Source organism: Alligator sinensis, unplaced genomic scaffold (assembly GCF_000455745.1).
Source record: "Alligator sinensis unplaced genomic scaffold, ASM45574v1 scaffold544_1, whole genome shotgun sequence".
Lineage (NCBI taxonomy): Eukaryota > Metazoa > Chordata > Crocodylia > Alligatoridae > Alligator > Alligator sinensis.
In genome coordinates, this window is record NW_005841937.1 from 526,049 (window position 1) to 548,535 (window position 22,487).

The 22,487-nt window shown below is 44.4% G+C and overlaps 2 protein-coding genes across 2 annotated transcripts in view; one reads left to right on the top strand and one right to left on the bottom strand.

Moving 5' to 3' along the window:
- Positions 1–12,942, bottom strand: part of SEC24D (SEC24 homolog D, COPII coat complex component) — a 175,863-nt gene extending 162,921 nt beyond the window's left edge. Inside the window, exon 1 of the mRNA XM_025199131.1 lies at positions 12,894–12,942. The gene's annotated coding sequence lies outside the window, so the exon portion shown is untranslated. The remainder of the gene's footprint in view (positions 1–12,893) is intronic.
- Positions 1–22,487, top strand: part of SYNPO2 (synaptopodin 2) — a 136,183-nt gene that overhangs the window by 24,626 nt on the left and 89,070 nt on the right. The gene's annotated exons all lie outside the window — the stretch shown is intronic.

Consider the following 22,487-nt stretch of genomic DNA (forward strand, 5'->3'; position numbering starts at 1 on the left):
CAACTACTCCAACGCATTTTTTTTCCAAAAAGGAAAGAGTAAGAGCAGATTGAGTCCTGAGCCAATGACTCTTTCTGTTCTTCCTATTCTACCTCTACCCTTGTGAAAAGTACACTGGTGCAGTTCACTCATTCCTCCCTTCAGCCAAAAAACATTTATAGGCCTCTTAGAGAAAAGGTTAAAGAAAGGAGTGGACTGGAGCTCAATAGAAGTACTTGTCATAGGAGCAGATGATGGACTACAGAAAAAGCCCAGCTGCTTAGTACTGGTTCTCCCCCATTTTGCTCATACCTCACCTGTGGAATAAAACTTGTCAGCCTGCAGTTTTTGTCCATTTTCTAGAGAAAATAATAATGTTATTCCTGGTTTATTGGAAGGGTCCAATCAGGGTAGCTTGGCAGGCAGTGTGGAGCATGCTCTTGTCCTTCCCTCTCCAGAAGGAACCATCCTTCTCCTGGCTTCTTGGATTCCTGGAGCTATCCCTACAACACAAGGACTAGTGGGAAAGGGACATTAAGAGTCTTCCACTAGAGCAGCTCCCTCAAGGTTTGGGAAGGAAAGTGGTAATGCCACCTTCCTTTCCTATGCCAGGCCTGGGACAGGGTGAGATAAGGCTTCCAAGACAAAAACAAAATGGGTAAGCGTGGCAAAGTGGGAACTCCCCAACCAGCCACAGTGCTAGTCTCCCACCTGCCTCCGGGCATGCCACCCGCCTTCTCTCCTGCCATGCCTTGTTGTTAAATAATTATGGTCTAAATTAAGCAGGAGGCTACCCTTTGAATGCCCCTTTCTCCAGGGTCCATGTATGCCGCTCCAGCCACCCCTGTACTGCATCTCCAGCCTTGCAGATGACATGCTGTTCAATCGCTGGCTCAAAGATGGGCCCAACTAGACACACAGTTGTATCTCTCTCACACTGCCATGTTACAGGCTACATTCATACCACCCCACTCTCAGCAGGGCCTTTTACACTCCACCAGCTCTCACCTAGTCTCTTGCAAACCACCTCCTTAGACCAGACTCATCCTGCCCTTCTCCATGAGATCCTCGAGCTTAGCTCTCCATTCTTTGGTCAGCCCCAGAGCAGTGTCTTGGGCATCTCCCGCTACCCCACTGTGCGTTGACTGAGCAATTGCTCAACTGTGGGCCTATTTTAGCCCTGGCCCCACACCAGAACATAATGCCCCTTCCTCAGGCCTCTAGTCATGGCCCACACTCTCAGGGCCTCTCCTCAACCTCTGGCCCACCTTTGGCCTCAGGCGCCCAAAGGCTTACCTGGACCTTGCAGACCCTGTTCTCAGGGTCTCACCTCACTTGCTCTCAGGTCCTCACCTCACTTTCCAGGCTCCTACACTCCACTGGGGCTCAGGTGCCCCTCTGGGTGTGCCTGGCCCCCACCACTCACTCTCCAGGTCTTATGCCCAAACAGGCTCAGGTGCCACCCTGGGCATGCCTGGCCCCACTACCTGTTCTCCAGTATCTGGTACCCCACACAGGCTCAGATGGCTGCAGCCATGCTGGGCCCTCCTATACACTCTCTGGGGTCTTGCATCCATCAGGCTCAGGTGCCACACCTGAGAGTGCCTGGCCCTCTACTGCCTCCAGTGTTAACTAAGCCACCCAAAGGTGGGGGCTGGAGTTAAGGTGCCCTCCTCACCTTTCACTGGGGAGGTAACTGGCCTGGTATTTCCTGGGGGCTCCCATGCCACTAGGAGCCCCACCAGGCCACCGTTCCCCAGCAGGATGCAGTTTCAGGTCTTGCCGGGGACCAAGAAACCTCCTTCTTCCCTATAGCTTCTCCCTCATCTCCAAGTTGTTGCAGGAGCATCAGCCCACCAGGAGATGTTCCTTCCACGGCATCAGGCAGGAAACTGCTGCCTTCAGCCCTGCTGGCCTAAGTCTTAAAATGGCTGCTCATCACAGCCAGGGCTGCACCTGCCAGCTGCTTGTCCCAGTTCTTAAAGTGGCAGACACCATAGGTGTTCTGCTATAGTAAGCCAGACTGATCTAAGGGGCTTTGAAAAGGTGTGTGTGGAGGGCTAGGAGATACGAATTAATGCTAAGAACAAAGGAAAGCAAAATTAATTCGTCCAAGTGGAAATGGGATGTGTATGAGAAGGAAAAATAAAGTGGTCAGTATGAGGTGTGAGGGCAGAAGGATTTGGTTGGAAAGGCAAATCAGTTGGTTTGGATGTACAGGACCAAACAGAAATTGCATAGAGGTATAAAATGAATTGCTTGGTGTGTATGGGAGGGCAGAAATAATTACCCAGTGTATATGATGAGACAATCCCTATAGACATGGTTAGCAGAATATTAATTAGTCAGCTTATTGTGAGGAAACACAGGCTTAATTGTTTAATGCACAGCAGAGCTGGCCACACACTTTTTTTCCTGTGGAATTTTGATTTTTCATATTTTTCATGTTTATATTCATTTTTGTTGACTTTTTCCTTCAGCTTTTGGCTAAATGCAAGAAATTTTCCAGGTCTTCTTTTTTTAATCTAAATTTCTCTAGAAAGCAAGCATGTTATTTTAAATAAAAAAATAATAACCACATCTTCCACTAAAAATTTTTTTGACAGAAAAATATTTAATTAATCCCATCATGTCAGATTGAGAATTGGATGGATTTTTCTGATATTTGCAGGGGAAATTTGTTATTTATGGCTAATGATATATGAAGGAGGAAGGGACAATAGAAAGACATCCGATGGGGATCAAGGAAAGCAATCTCTTTTCACCTTGTTCCTATCTCCCTAATTTCCTCTACTTAAAATCTACTTTCCTCCAAACATACTCCATCTCTGCTTTTGCCATGCACTCATTCTGTTATTTTCCCCAGGCCACTAGCTACCCTATTTTATATGAAATTGGGCAATATCAGAGAAAGCAAGGGGACAAAAGGATACAGAACATCCAACTTCATCTCTGAGGATGAGAAGCCAGTAAGCCTTGCAACACTTGGTCTAGGGACAGACATTCAAAAAGCCTGAGCCTGAATTGATTCAGTCTTTGCAGGTTAGTCTAACCTGGCTGGCTAAATCAGTTAAATAACTAGACAGACATCCCAGAAATGCAGGCACATGCCTGCAGTGGCTTAGGCTAGAAGCTGGGTGGCGCTAGAGCAGCCCTCCTTTCCCTTCCTCAGGGCTGAGCTGAAGGGGGTGTGGCCAGGCTCCAGCAGGATTCTGTGACTGGGGTGGGGTTCCCCCCAACCTGCTCCTGAACAGCCCAGCAGGGCATGTTTATCACCTCTGACTCAGTATTTATCACCCCATTAAGAAAACAGAGGGACACTACCAGCTATCTGTTGATTCTGCCTTTCTCCTGTGTGCCCTAGCTCTGAGGTAGCCAGCATGTGGTCTATTAGTTAATGCTGAGAGGTGTCTGTGAGAGATGGGGGAATAACAGAGTGTGTGTGTGGGGAAGTGGGGGGGGGGGGGGGGAAGCAGAAGCCAGGCAGACTACTGCAGAAACTACCCACACTGCAGGTGTGGAGCAGAGGGGAGGAGCCAGCCCTGCTGTGGAGCAGAGAGTCCCACCCAGCACAAGAGCATGATGGGATTCTGGGGGAGTCTGATTTAATTTAAACCAGCAAGGGGTCTGGGACAGACATTGCATAAACCGGTTTGAGCCAAATCAGTTAAGTCTGATATTCCATTCAACCAGGTTTATCTCAAACTGGTTTCAGCCATTCTCAAACTGGTTTATGTGCACTGAACATCTGTTCTGTTACAGGTTTAAACCAGTTTCTGATCACTTAAACCAGTTTATGTGTAATGTCTATCCCTAGCCTTGAGGAAGAAGAGCAAGAATATCCTTAATAGCCACTTGCACAATGAGGGAGAAGTACCAGGTTGCCCTGAACCACCTGCCATAACCCAAGAGGCTCTAATCACAGCTGGGTCCACTAGGCATTACCATTATACAAATGAACCACGCCCCCCCAAACGGTTTCAAGGCGAGGAGCCACTTTATTTAGTCTTGTCGCTAAGGTACAGGAACCCTGGATTCAACTGCATGACCCTGAGTAAGACATGTTACTAGCCTGGCAGTGGGGCCGGGCTACAAGGTGGTGCTGAGCACGGGGTGGGGGAAGCAACCCCTCGCCCGCCCCATGCCTGGCACCCCACGCTGCAGCTGCTTGCAGCCTGCCTGGGGCTGCCTGTGCCTGCTCCGGACAGCCCCGCGTGAGCTGCAAGTGCCTGCAGTGGAGGGCGCTGGCCATGGGGCAGGAGAGGGACCACTTTTCTTCATGCAGGGAAGGAGCTCAGGGAAAAGCTGAGCACAGGGGGAAAAGCAGCCCCTCCTCCACCCCATGGCTGGCACTCCCTGCTGCAGCCACTTGCAGCCTGCGGGGCTGTCCGGAGCAGGAGCAGATAGCCCCATGTGGGCTGCGAGCAGCTGTAGCACAGGGCGCCAGCCATGGGGCGGGGAAGGGGCCACTTCCCCCCCTCGCTCCTTCCCTGCCCGGGGTCCCTCCTGCCCTTCTCCCCCCCCACTTACTTGCAGTGGGGCAGTCACGTGCTCCCAGGCCAGAAGCCCCGTCAGGGGCTTTCGGCTGTGGGGAGTAGCGCCGGGCGGGCCCCACTGTTGTTGGAGCCAGCTGGGCTTCCCCTGGGTCCTACTTCCCTTGGTTCCTGTCATTTTTAACAGAAACCAAGGGCAGAAAAATATTAATTCTCTACATTTTTTAGGGGCCCCGCGGGCTGGACAGAATAGCCTCACAGATTTGATCTAGCCCGCGGGCTGTATTTTGCCGACCCCTGGACTAGATACTGCAAAACTGATTAAACACATTTTAGATTCCTTGGAATCTTGACAAAACTTAAACAAAATGAGCTTTATTCTGCTCTCAGATAATAAAGTTATTTCTTTCTGAATAACATACACTGTGTAAACTAATGTGCTGTTTCTTCTGTCCTGGTTCCTCACCTGATACCTTCATTAACATGGTAGTAAAATCACCCACAAGCCACCAGAGCTGGGTCTTCTCTAGGCTTTCTCCCACCTGCAACCACAATTTCAGTAATAGCGTTGGTAGAAAGATTTCCTAAAATCCACTAGTGTAGGTAAAATGTGAGAGACCAAACCCCCAAAACAGCATCCTCTTGCTTCCCCATTTTATTTTCACCTCCTTAACAGCTTATCACAATGTCATCTAGGGCAGGAAAATGTTATTCCCCTCCATAAATATTTTAATACAGTTCAAGGTTATACAACAAAAATGGCTGTCATTGCATGGAAACCATACAGTGACACACTCCCACCTACTACTCTAGTTTAGTGTGTATTTCAGGAGGAGGCTCTGAAACAAACAAGAAAAGGTAACTTCCATGAATTCCTTTATCCTTTCTGTTGCAGACACTGTATTAGATTTTATTGTTGTGCTTGAAATCAGGTCAATATACTTCAGTAAATTCTGTTCGCTTATGCTCTGCAAGCCCACAAACTGTGGGACCCTGGCCCTGAGGATCACAAGACTGAAAATTAATAGGGCCATGATTGTGTCTAATAGGAATATACTGGGGAAACGTGTGTGCGTGCCCTCGTCTACATATTTTCAAGGAGCAATATCTCAGGAAAGGGGATAGCATGATGATTTGTATATGAAGTATACCAGGCTTGGCATTTACTTAGTCAAAGAGCTAATGATGAGAGTTACTTCCATTCAAATGAGAAGAATCTGCATACAGTATTGAATATGAACTGTAATGGCCATCGAGTCCTCTCTTGAAACAGTGGAATGTTTGGAAAATCTATATGGATAGGGGCAGACATTCAAAAAGCCTAAGCCTGAATTGATTCAATCTTTGCAGGTTAGGCCAACCTGGCTAGGCTAAATCAGTTTGTAACCCAGACAGACATCCCAGAAATTCAGGGACATGCCTGCTGTGGCTCAAGCTAGAAGCTGGGGGGAGGGTGCTAGAGCAGCCCTCCCTTAGCTTGCATGGGTCGGAGTTGAGGAGGCCATGGCCAGGTTCCAGGAAGACACTCTTATTATTACCACCCTCCAGCAGCCCAGCAGGGAATGTTTATCACCCCTAACTCATTGTTTATCAACTCATTAAGAAAACAAAGCCTTTCTCCATTAACTAATTGAGCTCTTCTTAAGCAACTCTTCCAAGGAAGGACATTAAGCTACCTGTTGATAAGCTCCAAAAAGCCTGTCTGCCTCTATCCTGTCCCATAGCATAAATTGTAGCCAGCATGTGGTCTGCTAGCTAATGCTGAGGTGTTTACCTAAGGCAGAGGGGAGGAGGGAATAAACCCTATTTAGCAGGGGGAAGCCAGGTGCCCTGTACCTGCAGTCTCTGCCGGAGCTGCAGCCAGGGAGCAGAGGGGAGGGGCCAGCCCTGCTGTGAGGCAGAGAACCCCGCCCAGCCCAGAGAGCATGCTGGGATGCTGGGGGAGTCTGATTTGACTTAAACCAGCAAGGAGTCAGGGACAGACATTGCATAAACCCATTTGAATCAAATCAGTTAAGTCTGATACTACATTCAACCAGGTTAATCTCAAACTGGTTTCAGCTATTTTCAAACTGGTTTATGTGCACTGAACATTGGTTCTGTTACAGGTTTAAACCAGTTTCTGATCACTTAAACCGGTTTATGTGTAATATCGGTCCCTAGGCTATACATGCAAGACAACAGGATTAGGGATGTGTATGGTTAAATGATCATTTAACCAACCAGCTCTGTGATAACTGGTTCTAGCTTACTGGTTATTGTTTAACCTGGGGCTGGGCTCAGTCCGGGAAGGAAGGCGGGGAAGGGAAGACCTGTGGTCCCCCAGCAAGAACTGGAAGGTGGCAAGGCAAGAGAGAGGGGATGGGGGAGAGATGACTAATACTTAATAGTTAGGTTATGCGGAGGAAGGGAAAAGTGAGGAGGAGGGGAAGGGGGAGAAGAGAGGGGTGGAGTGACTAATCCCTAATAGCTAGGCTACATGGAGTGGGAGAGAAAGGGAGGGAGGGAGGGAGGGAGAGAGGAATGAGAAGGATGGGAGGGGAAATAAGAGAGGAGAGGGGAGGGGTTGCCTGCTCCCTACTTTGCAGTGCACCAGCAGCTGCTGTGGGTTAGCAAAGCCCCTCACTGCACACTGGGATTGGGACTTGGGCCCCTGCACCACCACTGTCTGCTCCCATGTGTTGAGATCAGTCGTTGAGGCCCCATGTGTCAGAATTGGGCCCCAGGGCCCCTTGCTGCCCCCACTTGGACCTGTGCATTTAGATTAGGTGACTGTACCACTTTTCATGCCCAATCCAGCACATAGGGCCATGCTATATGGCCTGTTGGGGCTCCTCCTGGGTCTGGATGTTTAACAGCTGGGAAGCAGAGCCACTGACAAATTTGTGGACTCATGGGGAGCCCAGTGAGCTGGATGACCCAGTGCCAGGGGCTGGATCTGGTCTGAAGGCCAGGGATTGAGCACCCCTATGCTAAAGTGTTTGCAAGAACTCCTGGACAAAAAATGGTTTGTCTATTTCAAGTGTGTGAGATTAGAGGGGCAACTGTACTGACCTTGGGGTGCATCTGCCAAGATTCACAGAAGTCATCTGGAAAGAAATACAATACACTGAAAAATATTATTTTGCATTAATAGAACTTCCTCAGAAAGTAAAAGCACAGCAAAGATTGTTGGGTCAGAACTGGACACTTTCTTGCTGTTCCTTCCAAAAAATATCTACTCTGTGTAAATATTTTCCAATTGCTTTTCTTTTAGAATCATAATTTTAAATGCTGCAGGTCAGCTCTGAATGTTAGCTTTAAAGTGTTAGAGTGCTTTTTCACAATGCTTTTTTGCTGGAGAGGAGTTTATTGTATTTATTACAGGTGATTAAAAAGATACACTTTATTTATTAGTATCCTTAAATAATGAACAGCTGCAATCTGCCTCTAATTTTACAGTGAATTTGTGCATTTCAAATTGGCATATCAGCTAATGCTCCCAAAAGTATTAGTAGGGTGACTATAAGAAACAGTTTCTCTTAGATTTAACTCTAAGGGATTTTTTAAAATCTTCCCTGCAAGTTTGATCTAACTGACAGTGAAGTGAGACAGACAGAACCCAATTGATTTCAGTGGGAGCTTGATCAAACCTACATTTAGAAAGTAGGGTAGAACTATATTCTGGCAAAACCATCCCTATCACTAATTTCCCACTCATAAAAGGATTCCAGGAAAAAGTTTGAGTCTAATTGCACTAGATTATTTCTGATGGTACTTGTAATGTGATGCAATTGTCTTTGTCATTAAGGCTGAATTTAAAAAGCCAAATCCCTTTTCCTGCCCCCACACCAAGTTCCAGCCAAGCAAGGATTTCATGTATGAACCACATGCTCAGAAGCCATCCATTTTTTAGATAAATCTAGAGATCATTCATAAAGTTAGGCTACTCTTATGTCTCAGATATCCTGGAAGACGCATCTAAAATTCACCCTTTTGGTGCTTTTTGGGTTGCTGATGTATGAAATGTCAGAGAGTCTCATCTATGGTCAACTACATGCTACTACAATCTTTTGTGGAAGGCAGAAAATTTGGATTTGGCTCTTGGTATGATTTGATGGAGAACAGGTCCTAGCTGATGCAGCTGGAGCTGCTGGTGAGAGGGAGTTCCTGAGGAAAGGGGTTATTTGGTTAAAGGCCTGGTGACTGAAGGTAGGTTGGAAGTCATGAGTTATGAAGTGTTGTTTCTTTCCCTCCACTTGCCAGTCCATCTCCATAGTGGTGAAACTGCTGATGCAAATAATGCTCCAGTGTGCCTCACCATCATGTGTATTCAGTGTCCCCACATTTCAAAATGGCAGCAGGGGCACTTTAACTAAAACACGTTGAACAAACTTTAGTTAGTGTCCCCGTGGCCCTTTTGAAACATGGGACACTGAATACAGGTGATGCTGTGGCTTTTTAATTAGAGTGGCTGTCATCCCCGCACCCCACCATGGAGCCCCTGTATAGACACCCTTGGTTTAACAAAGACCTGGCTTAACACATGAAACCTTGGTGTGAGACTCCACTAAAGTAGATTGGTTCACTCTGGATGAACTGGGCTCCATCAGCATGCTTACATTGTCACACTCATGCAGAATCACAACTGCCTGAGTTGTAAAACATAAATGTGTCTTATATAATATTTATTGAATTTAATTAGAGATCTTTCTTCATTTGAAAGGAACACCTTGAAATGATGAATTTCCTGGAGATTATAAGGCTTAATTTGCAAAGCAATAGCTAATGCTTTCATCAGCCAACAAATACTCTGGAATTTAATGTGTAACAGCCATTGCTTTTTATCACTTTTAGTTAATAAACAGCTGTGCAAGTAAGTGCAATTAAGGGGTATAGTTTGCAATTATGATCAGAGTTTTGCTTAGATAAAACACATTCATACACATTCTTTTTATACCCTTTGTGTAACTTATAAGTGGAATTTGTAAGCAGGTATTGTCTGACCAAAAAGTCATGGTAAAAGACATAAAAATATACTGATATATTCAAGGAGAGTCAGGAAAGTGGCAGATACATCAAGTGATTGATGACCTGTATACAAGTAATGCAAAAGCTTTGCATAAGATAGTGTCCCATAGAACAAAAAAGCGGGAATATATTGCTGTTCCTTGAAAAGTACCCTGATATTCTGGTATTATGATTTCCAGTTTAATAATGAGGGATAATCCTTAAATCTTAAACTAACCATTTGGTCACTTTTAAACTTGAGAATAAAAAATTTATGGGGGAGAACTATATCATTCTCAGGAGAAAAATAATCTAGTGAAAGTTCAATGAATATTTTATATAAAAATACAGAAAATTCTGGCAGAGAAACTGTTTTGAAATGTGTTCTTGTATTCCCCTTCAGGAAGTTCCAAAAAGACAAATGTCAGCAGAGCAAAGTTCTCAGAGTTTGCATAGTTAGGGCCAACCTCCAAGCAGATATTTTTCCACGAGGAAAACAAATGTCTGCAGGAGGTCAAGTTGAACACTGAAAAGTGCAGCCTCTCCACGTCTCATCCCTTTAGCTATCAGTGCTCCATTCTGCAAGGGGGCTGAGCACTCCCATGAAGTGTTTAGTACTCTCAACTCCTAGCAACTCCAGCAAGTAAAAAAAAGATGTGAGGACCTTTTAGCCATGTGTTTTTAAAGGTGACCATAATTAAAGAACAATACATGGGAGAAATAAATATTTGAGGATACATCTACTACCTCGAACTACTGAGCACTCTAAATGCATTTCTGGATGGTTTCCATCCCAAGAAGTGTCTGTGTTCATGCCCCCAGCAGCTGATTAAAAACAGCAATTAGAGAGAATACTTGAAAACTAATTTACTGTAGAAAAATGATTATGTGCACCATTAACGTGTTTCTCCATACAAGGTGCTGGCAACCTGAATAATAATAAAACAAAAGTGCTTACAAAAGGTTTCTTCAAAAATGCCTTTTTTTGGAAAAACAGCCTAAAGTAGTTTGTAAGTACCTGGTTCTTACCAGTGGCATTTTAGTGCATCTCTTATAAAATAAACCCAAGATATTGCCACGTCTGCAAACTATCATTTTTATATGCTCCTTTAAAAAGCACATGAAAGCCAAATGTGCAAGAGACAGCATGGCTAGTTTCAGAGCTGTCGTATAACTGTAATAATGACTTCTGACACAAAACAGCATGAAATGCAGAGCAAGTGTGACAACGGGAACAGGCAATCAGTCTGCTTGGCGAGTTGTGGGCTTCCTCAAAATTAAAGATGGAGCTCAAATTGAAATGTTAGAAGCACTGCTTCAGATTCCTAATCTAGACCCAGTTCAAGATTTTGCAGCTGGCATCTCTTTCTGCAGCATCCCAGTCAAATTCCTGCAACCCATTCAAACTCTGTCTGCAACACTGTTTGCATGGAGAACGTGCTATATTGGACTGTGGGTTACTGATTTGTTTCCCTGCAACCCCTCCAGCAGATTTTAAAAGGTTTTGAAATCCAGATGTACATTGCACAGTTCAGGCAGACTCTTGGTAAGATCTCTGGCCACATACTCCCCTAATGTAAATCTGTGTAGCTGACTGATGTCAGTGTCAACTGACACCATCGGAGGAACTAATCCCAATGTTTACTTCTCAGAGCAGAGGAGGGAGCGGAGGAGCTGAAGTGAGTGGCAACTGGCTGGGGGATTTAATCGAGTAAAAGACCCCTCTTGAAGTAGCCGCATACTAGAATAACTACAGTATTATAACCTAGACTCTCAACTTAATAGTCAGACACAACCCTTTTGTAAATAGCTATGATCCTGGACTCCCATTCTCTTTCTGTGCCTGCATACCTGTCTCTCATCACCTATGAAATATTGTCAGCGTATATCACTTCCTCAGCTCAGAGCCTCATCCATTTTGTCATCTTTTTTATGTTTAACTTCCTCCTTTATGGCCTCTTCTGACGTGTCTACATATCACCCTGTGCGCTTTACTGCACAGTAGGCTGATTTGTTGCACAGTAGTGTCACTGTCTACACATGCATGGCAATTAGGACACAGTAGACTAATTACTGTGCTGCCAGATAGTTTCGTCAGATAGAAGTGGTATCTGGCAGTGCAGTAAATTACTGCACTTAAACACGTGTAGATAGATGGTGATATCAGGATTAGTTTGCTCCAGCTCAAATTGAGCCAGCATATATTCAGTTGCATTAATTGCACTTGTAGATGAGTCCTCCATGTTCCATTTCTCCAGTTTCCAACACGGAAAAGATGCTGTTGCTGCCTTCTTACGTGTACAAAAGAAGTATGAACATACCATTCCTCACCCTAAAGCAATATCACTAGTTTCCCAACTGTTTTCAAGATCCAAAAATACAAAATAACCCTGCCTTCTTTCCAAAAATCTTTCCCCAAGAAGCCTGTGTCAGTTCGCTCTAGCTGACCTCCCAGTCTTGGTGTGTCTATTTTTCTCCACCCTCTCCCTGCTCATTTGGTTTTTTCTAACCTTTTACATGTTCCTGTCATTTGTAGTGTAACAGCCTTCTCCTTTGCAGTTCCTGCCATCTGGAACAGTCTTCTTGTGCTTCACTGACTCACCTCCTCATTTCATATCTTATTGGAACATACATGTCTTTTCTCTCTTGCATTTCTCATTTCTCTTTCCCTTGGGCATAGCTGCTTGAACAATGAGATAGTGTTTATATGGAAGAAACTATGCCAAATCAAGCTAATTTGAACTGATGTTACATGATGTGAAACTAAAATTTGACTTGGGATTCTGAGGATTATCAAGCATGTAAGAGCAGTAACATAAATGTATTAATCACTTTGCTACAGATCCTGCATGCACAAGGTGATATAAATAACAATGACAGTACATTCATGGGATTCACAGGCCTGTACAGATACTTAATATGATATTCTTTTCATTTATGCAGCTCTACAACTTTACTCCAGCCAGAGGGTGGGGGTCCAAAGGAAACTGGACTCTGTGACAAGGGCACATCTGTACATTTGCGCTAGCTTTGAAGAAATTATGGATTTTGTTTTTTATAAACTTTATGTTTTTCTAACATGCTTTCAGCAATTTTCTCCTAAAGTGGGAGGATTCTGGAAAAAGAAAACAAAAACTCATGTAGGCATTTTCATGGTCTGATGCAATTCTTGCAGTTTAACATTTTTTATCACGGAATAATACTGTACAGTGCACTACGAAAATGGGATGGCATTAGTGTATGTGCATTACCCACCTATCCATCAGTCAAACAGCAAACTCTTTAAAATATTTATGCAAAATGCAGAATTAAATTTGCCAATTCCCAGGGAAAAAGACATGCAGTGCTTTGCAAATAGAAATATCCAATTACGGTATGCTACAGTATTTCATTGAGGTTGGCAGTGAGAAGTGAAAACAAAAATATACTCACATCCTGGCAATGTACAGTGCACTCGGTGACACGGCACAGCCATCTTGTCCTATTTAGGAAATAATTTTGTTTAGATTGCTTTGTTTGGATTTGATAACATAACATAGCCACAAGCTGATCCAAACTGACAATGAGTCCCAATCTGTCTTCAGAATCAGTGCAGTTGTCACTTTACTATTTGCCTATAGGGAGGGGCCATGAGGGGGCCTGGTGGCCAGATTTTGCCAGAACTCTGTCTACATCATTGTTCTCATGTCGAAGTTGTTGTATTGGACTGTGGGTTACTGATTTGTTTCATTTATATACAAATTATGACTATAAATTGTTAGTGCTACAGGATGCATTTTCTTTATATGCAAGCTGTAATAACATTTAGAAAGATGGTACGGTTGGGAGAAGACTTAAAGCCTCCCCATTTGCTATTGCAATCTACCTCCAATGTCATTCATTGTACTCTCTAGATGCTATGCTCATATTCACAATTTAACTATACCTCTTCTATCACAAAGAACCCAGAAAGATCACAACAGGTAATGTTGCGATACTGTGGATCCCTTACAGTATGAACAGGTGTTCAAAGGACCCTGCTTAGGTTTAGGGGGTTTAGTTTTAGCTGCTTAAACCCGAGTCGGGATCCATGTGTGCAAGAACCCACTGTTTGCCGTGAGGAGATGCAGGCAGCTGGAAACAAGTAAACTGGGGAGAGGAGGTAGGAAAGGAGTTGGGGGTAAGCGGGGGGGGGTCTGGCAGGTTCACAGGGTGGGCCAGTGGGCCTGCGAAGAGGCTGCCCAGTCTGAGGTGGCGGGAGGGGCGGGGGGGGGGGGGAAAGGCGAGCAGCCCCCAGGCTGTAAAGCAGACCAGCTCCAGGGCTGTGGTGAGTGGCTGGGCTTTCCTAGCCCTGGAGCTGTGGTGTCAACAGTGCAAGTGTTCACTAGGCTGAGTTAATCCTCACTAGATCAACTTAACTGTTTGATGATCTAAAGTAAGTTCACCTCTGACAAAGACTAACTTTAAATTGGGTGTGTCATTTTTAGGGCGACCTAAGTCCTGTGAATGCCTGCACGCTGTGGCACTTAGATTGCCGTAATGTTCAGGTGATCTAAAAGTAACACTATCCTTTGTAAGCAGACTAAGCAGCATGATATCCAATATCAGAATATGATTCTCAAACTGCACTAAAATGAAATTGAAATGCTGACTGGGTGCACACTGCTTATGTGGCTTTGTGCACCAAACAAAGCCATTCACAACTGGAACCTCATCACCCAAGCAAGAAAGCAAAATCCTTCCCCCTACAATATTACTGTAAATAAGTACACGTGGACTTCTGAGAAAAATTTTTTACATCTCCCCTCTATTTCCTTTCCCATATTAAATATGACAGACTTGGGAATTATATTTTAAATGATTACAGGTTTTCACTGAAAAAGAAGCCAAAGCCTACAGTTCTTTTCCACTCTGATGCACCTGCTAGATTATCTCCTTTCCCCTCTTCTATGGCCCCCTCTTTCTGCTCCCATTCCTCCACTCCCAACTTTTTTAACTTAAAAAGTTAAATTGGGAGCCTCAGCTATACTCCCAGGTTTTTTACAACCTCTTGAGGGCTACAGTATTACAGAAAAAGTGATCAGGGACCTCTTTGTGAAGGACCATCTAAACAGACTTGCTAACTTAGAGAGGAGGGCTTTAAATTAGATTTTTGCTGGGGGTTGGAGACCAAAGCTCTGAGGTAAGTGGGGAAGCAGGTGACCTGAAGGAAGCAAGAAGGGCAATCAGGGAGGCCTTCTCATTCTTCCTGAAAAAGTAGGACAGTTGACTAGTTACACCTCTGTGCACAAATGCACAGAGGTTGGGAAATAAGCAGGAGGAATTGGAAGTCCTCGCACAATCAAGGAACCATGATGTGATTGGATAATAGAGAGTTGGTGGGATAGCTCACATGACTGGAGCACTGTCAGGATGAGTACAAGCTGTTCAGGAAAGACAGGCAGGGGATAAGAGGAGGAGTTGTGCTGTATGTAAAAGAGCTGTATGATTGCTCAGAGCTCCAGTATGAAACTGGAGATAGGTCTGTTGAAAGTCTCTGGGTTCAGGTCAGAGGGGAGACCCCTAAGGGTGGTGTTATAGTGGGTGTGTGTGAAGGACCACCTGACGAGAAGGATGAGGTTCATGAGGCTTTCTTCAGACAGTTAGCAGAAGTTTCCCAATCACAGGCCCTGGTTCTCACAGAGGACTTCAATCATCCTGAGAGCTGCTGGGAGGATGTAACAGGACCAGGCCCCAGAGGTGGCCATGACACCCCCTGGTGGCCAAATGGCTCTTGCCCTGCTCTGGCCCTGAGGTACCCTCCATTTAATTTTGTCTGCCACACCTTGATGTACTTGGTTAATCTTGGACAGGGATCCAAGAGAAGTGGTGCTGGCTCCTACCCTGGGGGTCTTTAAGAGGAGGCTAGATGAACACTTTGCTGGGGTCGTTTGCTGGGGGCAAGGGGTCGGACTTGATGATCTGTCAAGGTCCCTTCCGACCCTACAAACTATGAACCTATGAAACTATAGGGAGGCTGCCCAAGGGTCCTAAAACAAGCCTTGATTTGTCTCCCTGCTCATAAATCCCTCTTGAACCCCACTAATTTCAAATATTTCCGTTATGCTAGGTGGGCTGTCTTGGCCCATACATGCCCCCAGGGCACCAGCTCGCTTATGAGCTGTTCATGACCACCAACCTCCTCTACAGCCATGGCCATGCCACAGAGGTGTTAACCATTAATCCCATCAGTGGGCACTCATCCTCAATCTCCTCTACAGTCTCTTCAGATGTCTATGACTTCACCAGTCTCTGCCTATGTTGGGTTATGGGCCTCTGGCCCTAGTTCTTGCCCCTTTTGAGCTGTGGGCTGACTGACTCTGTCTAGTCCTGTCCCACCTGGGCTATGGTCCCCTGGCCCTAGTCTTTGACCCTATTATGGGCTGTGGGCCTCTGGACCTATCTAGTTTCACCCCTTATGGGCTGTGGGCCCCTGGCACTAGCCTCCGCCTCTTTCTGGGCACTGTCTCTGCCCCTCTCTGAGCGCAGCTTCTGCCCCACTTTGGGCACAGCCCCTGTCCCACTCTGAACTCAGTCTCTGCCCTTCTCTAGGTTCAATCCCTGCCCTGTTCAGTGTTCAGTCTCTGCCCCACCCTGGGACTCTGGTCTCACCCTCGGCCTTCACCTTCCTTGTGGCTCAGTTTAGCCTCTCACAGGCTCAGAATTCGCCCCTCTTGGGCTTCCAGGCAATCCTGTGCCCCTTGGGCACTGCTGAGAACTCCAGCCTCCCCTGCTAGTCCCTTTTAGGTCTTCCAGTTAAAACACAAACAAACATAAGTGCTCTAGGTATAATGTAAATCTAAGCCCTCTGGCTGTCTACACAAAATCTCTATTCATTATGGGTCTCTCGGTCCCCTACTGGCCCTTACCTCCTTACTTTCTGTTCTCAGATTTGGCAGGGTCTCAAGCAGTCATCCAGCAATAATCATCTCGCAGCAGAGCTCTTTCCCCTTTTGCCTTCAGGACCAGATGACTGCCCTGGATCAAGCCCTAGGTTTATATATCTCCCAGGCACTGCCCCTTTCCAGGCATGTGACTTCCCTGGGCTAGCTATGGGTGTTCTCTAATTAGGCTTGCTAACTGGTCCCTAGAGTAGTCTATAGTGGCTTATCTAGCTGTTGTAGCAGTGCTTTGTCTTTTGTGCGGGGCTCTATTTTATGGCACTACTGCAAAGCCACTAACACTGTAACAGGCTTCTTACTGCCCACCCAGGTCCTGCCTTTTTACACTACTGCAAAGCAAGTAGCTCTGCAGTAGGCACTCATAGCCTGTAAAACCCTGGTGGCGAGCTCTCCTGCAACTCTTCATGCGGGGATCCATCCAGGCTCCTTCTTGCTGTTACAGAGGGCAATACAGCAGTACACAGACAGTCCAGGAAGTTTTTGGAGAGTGTTGGAGACAACTTCCTGGTGCAAATGTTGAAGAGGCCAACTAGGGGCCATGCTCTTCTTGACCTGCTACTCACAAACATGGAAGAATTGGTGAGGAATGTAGTAGTGGATGGCAACTTGGACAGCAGCAACCACAAGATGACTGAGTTCAAGATCCTGAGGAAAGGAAGGATGGAGAGCATCAGAGTAAGGACCCTGGACGTCAGAAAAATAGGCTGAGTCACCCAGGGAACTGATGAGCAGGTTCCCCTGGGAGGCCAGTTTGAGGGGGAAAGGAGTCCAGGAGAGCCAGTTGTATTTTAAATAAACCTTACTGAGGTCAGAGGAACAAACCATCCTGATGCATAGGAAGTTTAGCAGGTATGGCAGATAAGCAGCTTGGCTTAGCAGGAAAGTCCTCAGTGATCTAAAACACAAAAATGAAACTTACAAGAAATGAAAACTTGGGCAAATGACTATAAGACTTGGAGGAGTATAAGAGTATTGCTCAGGCACACAGGGATGAAATCAGGAAGGCCAAAGCACAACTGGAATTTCAGGTAGTAAGGGACACAAAGGGTAACAAGAAGGGTTTCTACAAGTATTCAGCAAGAAGAGAATGATCAAGGAAAGTGTGGGTCACTTACTGAATGGAGGAGGCAACCTAGTGACAGATGATTCAGAAAAGGCTTAAGTACTCAATGCCTTTTTTTTACCTCAGTCTTCAGAAGTGAGGTCAGCTCCCAGACTACTGCTCCTTGCAGCACAATTTGGGGAGGAGATGAGCAGCCCAAAAAGTGGCAAAGGAACAGGTTAGGGACAGGGCCAGATAGGATGCACCTGAAGGTGCTGAGGGAGTCTGCCGATGTGATTGCAGAGCCTCTGGCCATCAACTGTGAAAACTCATGGTGATCAGAAGAGGTCCCAGGTGACTGGAAAATAACAACTATAGTTCCCATCTTTAAGAAAGGGAAGACGGAGGATCCAGGGAATGACAGACTGGTCAGCCTCACCTCAGTCCCTGGAAAAATCACAGAGCAGGTACTCAAGAAATTTCTAAGTACTTGAAGGAGAAGTTGATTAGAAACAGTCAGCAAGGATTCACCAAGGGTAAAACTCAACTTGATTGCTTTCTGTGATAACATGACTGGCTCTGTGGATGCAGAGAAAGCAGTGGATACGGTATACCTGAACTTTAGCGAGGCTTTGTCTCCCACAGCATTCTTTCAACCAAGCTAAGGAAGTACATGTTGGATGAATGGACCATAATATGGACAGAAAACCAGCTGGATCATCAGGTTCAAAGGGCAGTAATCAATGGCTCAATGTCTAGTTGGCAGCTGGGATCAAGTGAAGTGCCCCAGAGGTCGGTCCTGGGGCAGGTTTTGTTCAATATCTTCAATGACCTGGAAGATGGGATGGAGTGCACCCTTAGCAAGTTTGCAGATGACACCAAGCTGAGGGGAACAGTAGATAAGTTGGAGAGTAGGGATAGAATTTAGAGAGACCTTGTCAAACTGGAGGATTGGTCCAAAGGAATCTCATGATGTTTAATAAAGAGAAGGGCAAAGTCCTGCATTTAGGATGGAACAATCCCATGCACTGGTATAGGCTGGGGACCAACTGGCTGAGCAGCAGCTCTACAGAAAAGGACCTGGGGGGTTACAGTAGACAATAAGCTTTATATAAGACAAATACGTGTGCCTGTTTCAAAAAAGGCTAACGACATACTGGGCTGCATTAGTAGGAGTGTTGCCAGCAGATTGAGAGAAGTGATTATTCCCTTCCTTTCAGCAGTGATGAGTCCACATCTGGGGTACCGTGTTCAGTTTTGGGCCCCCCACTACAGAAAGGATGAGGACAAATTGGAGAGTCCAGCAGAAGGCAACAACAATGGTTCTGGAGCTGGGGCACATGACTTCTGAGGAGAGGCTAAGGAAATTGTGTTTATTTAGTCTGCAGAAGAAAAGATTGAGGGGGGATTTAATAGAAACCTTCAAGTACCTGAAGGGTGATTCCGAAAAGGATGGAGCTGGACTGTTCTCAGTGGTGGCAGATGGTCTCAAGCTGCAGCAAGAGAAGTTTAGGTTACACACTAGGAAAAAAACTCTCATAAAGAGGGTAGTAAAACACTGGAACAGATAGCTTGTAGAATCTCCATCCTTGAAGGTTTTTAAGACCTGTTTAGACAAAGCCTTGGCTGGGATGATATAGTTGGGGATGATCCTTCTTTGAGCAGGTGGTTGGACTAGGTCCCTTCCAACCCTAATCTTCTATGATTCTATGACTACTGCTGGCTGCGGTGATTAAGTAGGAAACTGCTTCCTTCCTTACTGCACTGACACTGTTCTCCAGAGGTAAATGGACACTTTATACACTTAGGTCAGAAAGCTGGACTACCCTCCGCCAGCTACAGTGCATTTGAAGCAGGTATGCATTAGTATGTAGGGGAAACCTTAATTTCAAATTTCCTTATTTTTATGAGTTCACATTAAAAACATGTTAAGATCAAAGATATATATAAATAAGTTGAATTTTTTTCCCTTTCCAGACTGTTAATTCTATGGCCTCCTGGAGGTACTGCTAGCCAAAGGATCTACACAAAACACACATGCACACCACTGTCTAAATGAAAAATTCATCCTAAACTTGTTGGATAGCTAGTCTCTCTACCTCGTAGCAGCTAATGCTTGATCCCCTCTCTAATTCCTGAGAGATAACAGGCAATATAAAGTTCAGACATTTCCCTCCTTGCATTTTCCTTAATAAGTTTCATGCCTGATTCTTTTATACTAAAACCACTTTATGATACCACAGAGGTGTGGAATGGCCTAGGTATATATGAAAACGAGGTACATTGTGCCTCTGCTTATAACTTAGGCAGTGCTGGTCCTAATGATGGTCCTAACCACATACCAACAGTGTGGCATTTCTTTAATTGCCAAAGTAGTGGGAGTGGGGCTGAAGAAAATACGTATTTGTCCAAGAAGTTGGAATGAGCATGTTTCTTGTTTCATTCTGCTCCCATTTAAGCTGGTGAAAGCTTTGCAATGGACTCCAGTGGAATCAGGATGGGGTGTGATTTTTTTTTTTTACTTTTCTCACTGATGCAGACCACTGGACACAGCAGTAGGACCAGCAATCAGTTCTCACTGGCCCAAGGGAAATAGACTAGTAACATTTTGGAAATGTCAGCAGTACTTTCATTTATTGATATACAGATATATTTAATAGTGTGCAACTGCCAGGAAAATTATGGAAACCATGGGAAACATCTCATTTGCTCTTTCTGGTCTGAATCCTGAAAACATTGATTTCAGTGGGACCATTCATATCCTTAAAGTTAAGCACATGTGTTTGAAGAACTGGGGCCTCTGTGTTTCAACTTTTTAAATTCTCATTTTTTCTGGGCCTTAGTATAATAAACCTCTGTAAAAGCTCTTAAAGTTTTCTACACAATTTGAAGTTATGGTACAATTGACAAAACAAAATTCCAGATAAACATCCAAATTCATAATGTCATCTTTAAAAGTAACATATAAAATGTGCCGCCTCCTATAAATTGCCTTATATAACCAGTAGAGATCAGCTGCTGAAGCTGGGTTTTTTGCTTAAAACTTTTTGCCATGGCCTTTATAAACTGAATGGGAAACTGTTTTCCTTGGCCCATCAAAATGCTTTATACTGAGTCCTTCTCTTTCATTATCCTTTTACAGGAGAAAATAAAGGCAAAATTCTGGATCCCAAAACAATGGGTTTTAGGGATCAAGCCTTTAGCCTGTGTCTAAAACTCAATAGAGTCATTGCCACCACCATAAAATTGGAAAGTTCAAATGCCAATTTGCAAATGCTGATTCACTGAGCTTTCTACACTTTCAAAAAATGATTCCATTATCTATTCAATTTTGTTTCCTTTTTATCTTTTTCTTGAAATATCAATTTAAAAAAAAGACTTTCTAAAACATACCAACCAGCTACAATGATCTCTTAGACATGGAAAAATGGCTTCTAGTATATTAAGGGCTTGTGTCCAGTTACTTTTTGCTACTAAGATAACTTCCCTTCTTGAAGGAACTACAATTTATTAACACACACTAAATATTTTTTGATACTATGCATGGTTTACAAGAACACATAACTTTACAGATGTATTCATGTCAGCAGCAGCCCTGGATTTATTTGAAACAGAAATTCCTCTCAAGGTGCCTAGCAGGGTGATGACCTTTAATTCCAGACATCCCAGTTTTGATTAAAACCACATGAAAAAAGTTCATCTTTGTAATCCCCGCCTCTGCCTCCATGACTTTCCCTTCCCTCAAAAATGTCTTTATTAATATAACACTAATAACTAACACACATTTGCATTTATAGCATGCTTGCAATTACTGCCTGACTCTCTGCTACAAGAAAGACACCAAAGAGTTCAGGGAATTTTCTAAATATGTCATCTGAAATATAACAGAAGCCATGCCGGGATTAAGCATGAGGTGCTAGATGCATATTTGTATCTTTATGGAAGAATCCTATTATTGAGACATCATCGTTCTCTCTATACTGACATTTCCTATTACTTTTTCTCTTTTTAACTGATATCTTTGCTTGATATCAGGCAATCCCCAGGCACTCAAATGCAGACCAAGAGTCTGAACAGTGTTAGACATAAGTGGAGAAAGTCAGTTTTGCTTTTTCATCTTGGCCAGTTTTCTTGTTTTAACTCTTCAGCCAGAACATAGTGCACAGAGAATAGCAGAGATACATTTACGATGTCAGCCTGAGTAGGGACTTGGGTGTCAGACAAAAAGGAACCTCTCTCTGTTTATGCCTCACTACATGTTCTTCCAGTTCTCTGCCATTGTAGCAATCTAACTGCTGCCAACAGGCACCATTATCATAATCACAAACATTCCTACTGAATGAAGAAGAGAGTCTTTTTTTTTTTAAAGAAGGCATCTACCCTTTGACAAGAGAACTCTCTTTTCTTCCATTGTCAGAAATAAATGGCCCTTTATCCTATGCACATAAGAGGATGAAATCAAACGTATTCAAAATCAGAAGGTTGTACCAGCCACTTCCAAAACAGCTGGGTAAAGAGAAGGAGAGAGAGAATGTAAAATAAAATTTGCCAAACTTAGGGCACAATTTGGACGACTGGTATTAAAAAAACAATAATTTCCCAGCGCACAGTTCTGCTATCACTGGCTAGAGCAACACACTCCTTAAGCAAGGGCATTCTGAATTTCTTACCCATTTTAGGACAGGGACAAAGAATGAAAATATGGCACTGATCAACATGAAGCAAGTAACAGTCTTAGGAATATTAAACAGTCTTAGGAATATTAACTGCAATAAGACGGCTAGGAAACTGGCTCCAATAATAGATAATGCTCCTGGAATCCTCCTTCCCCACCCGCAAGCACCACTTTAATCAGTGTCTCTTTTTATTCCTGAGATTAGAGATCAAAGGAGCAGGTTGTATCTTTATTCCCCACCCCACACTCTCAGGATCCCTCTTGCAATATTTTAAAAAGAAAGGCATTAAGATCCTTAATGGTCAGAGCTTTCTGATTCTGGAAAAAGTCCCCCATCCCTCCCTTTTTACCTAAGGCAGCTGTTTTGATTGAATACAGGCATTGTATTA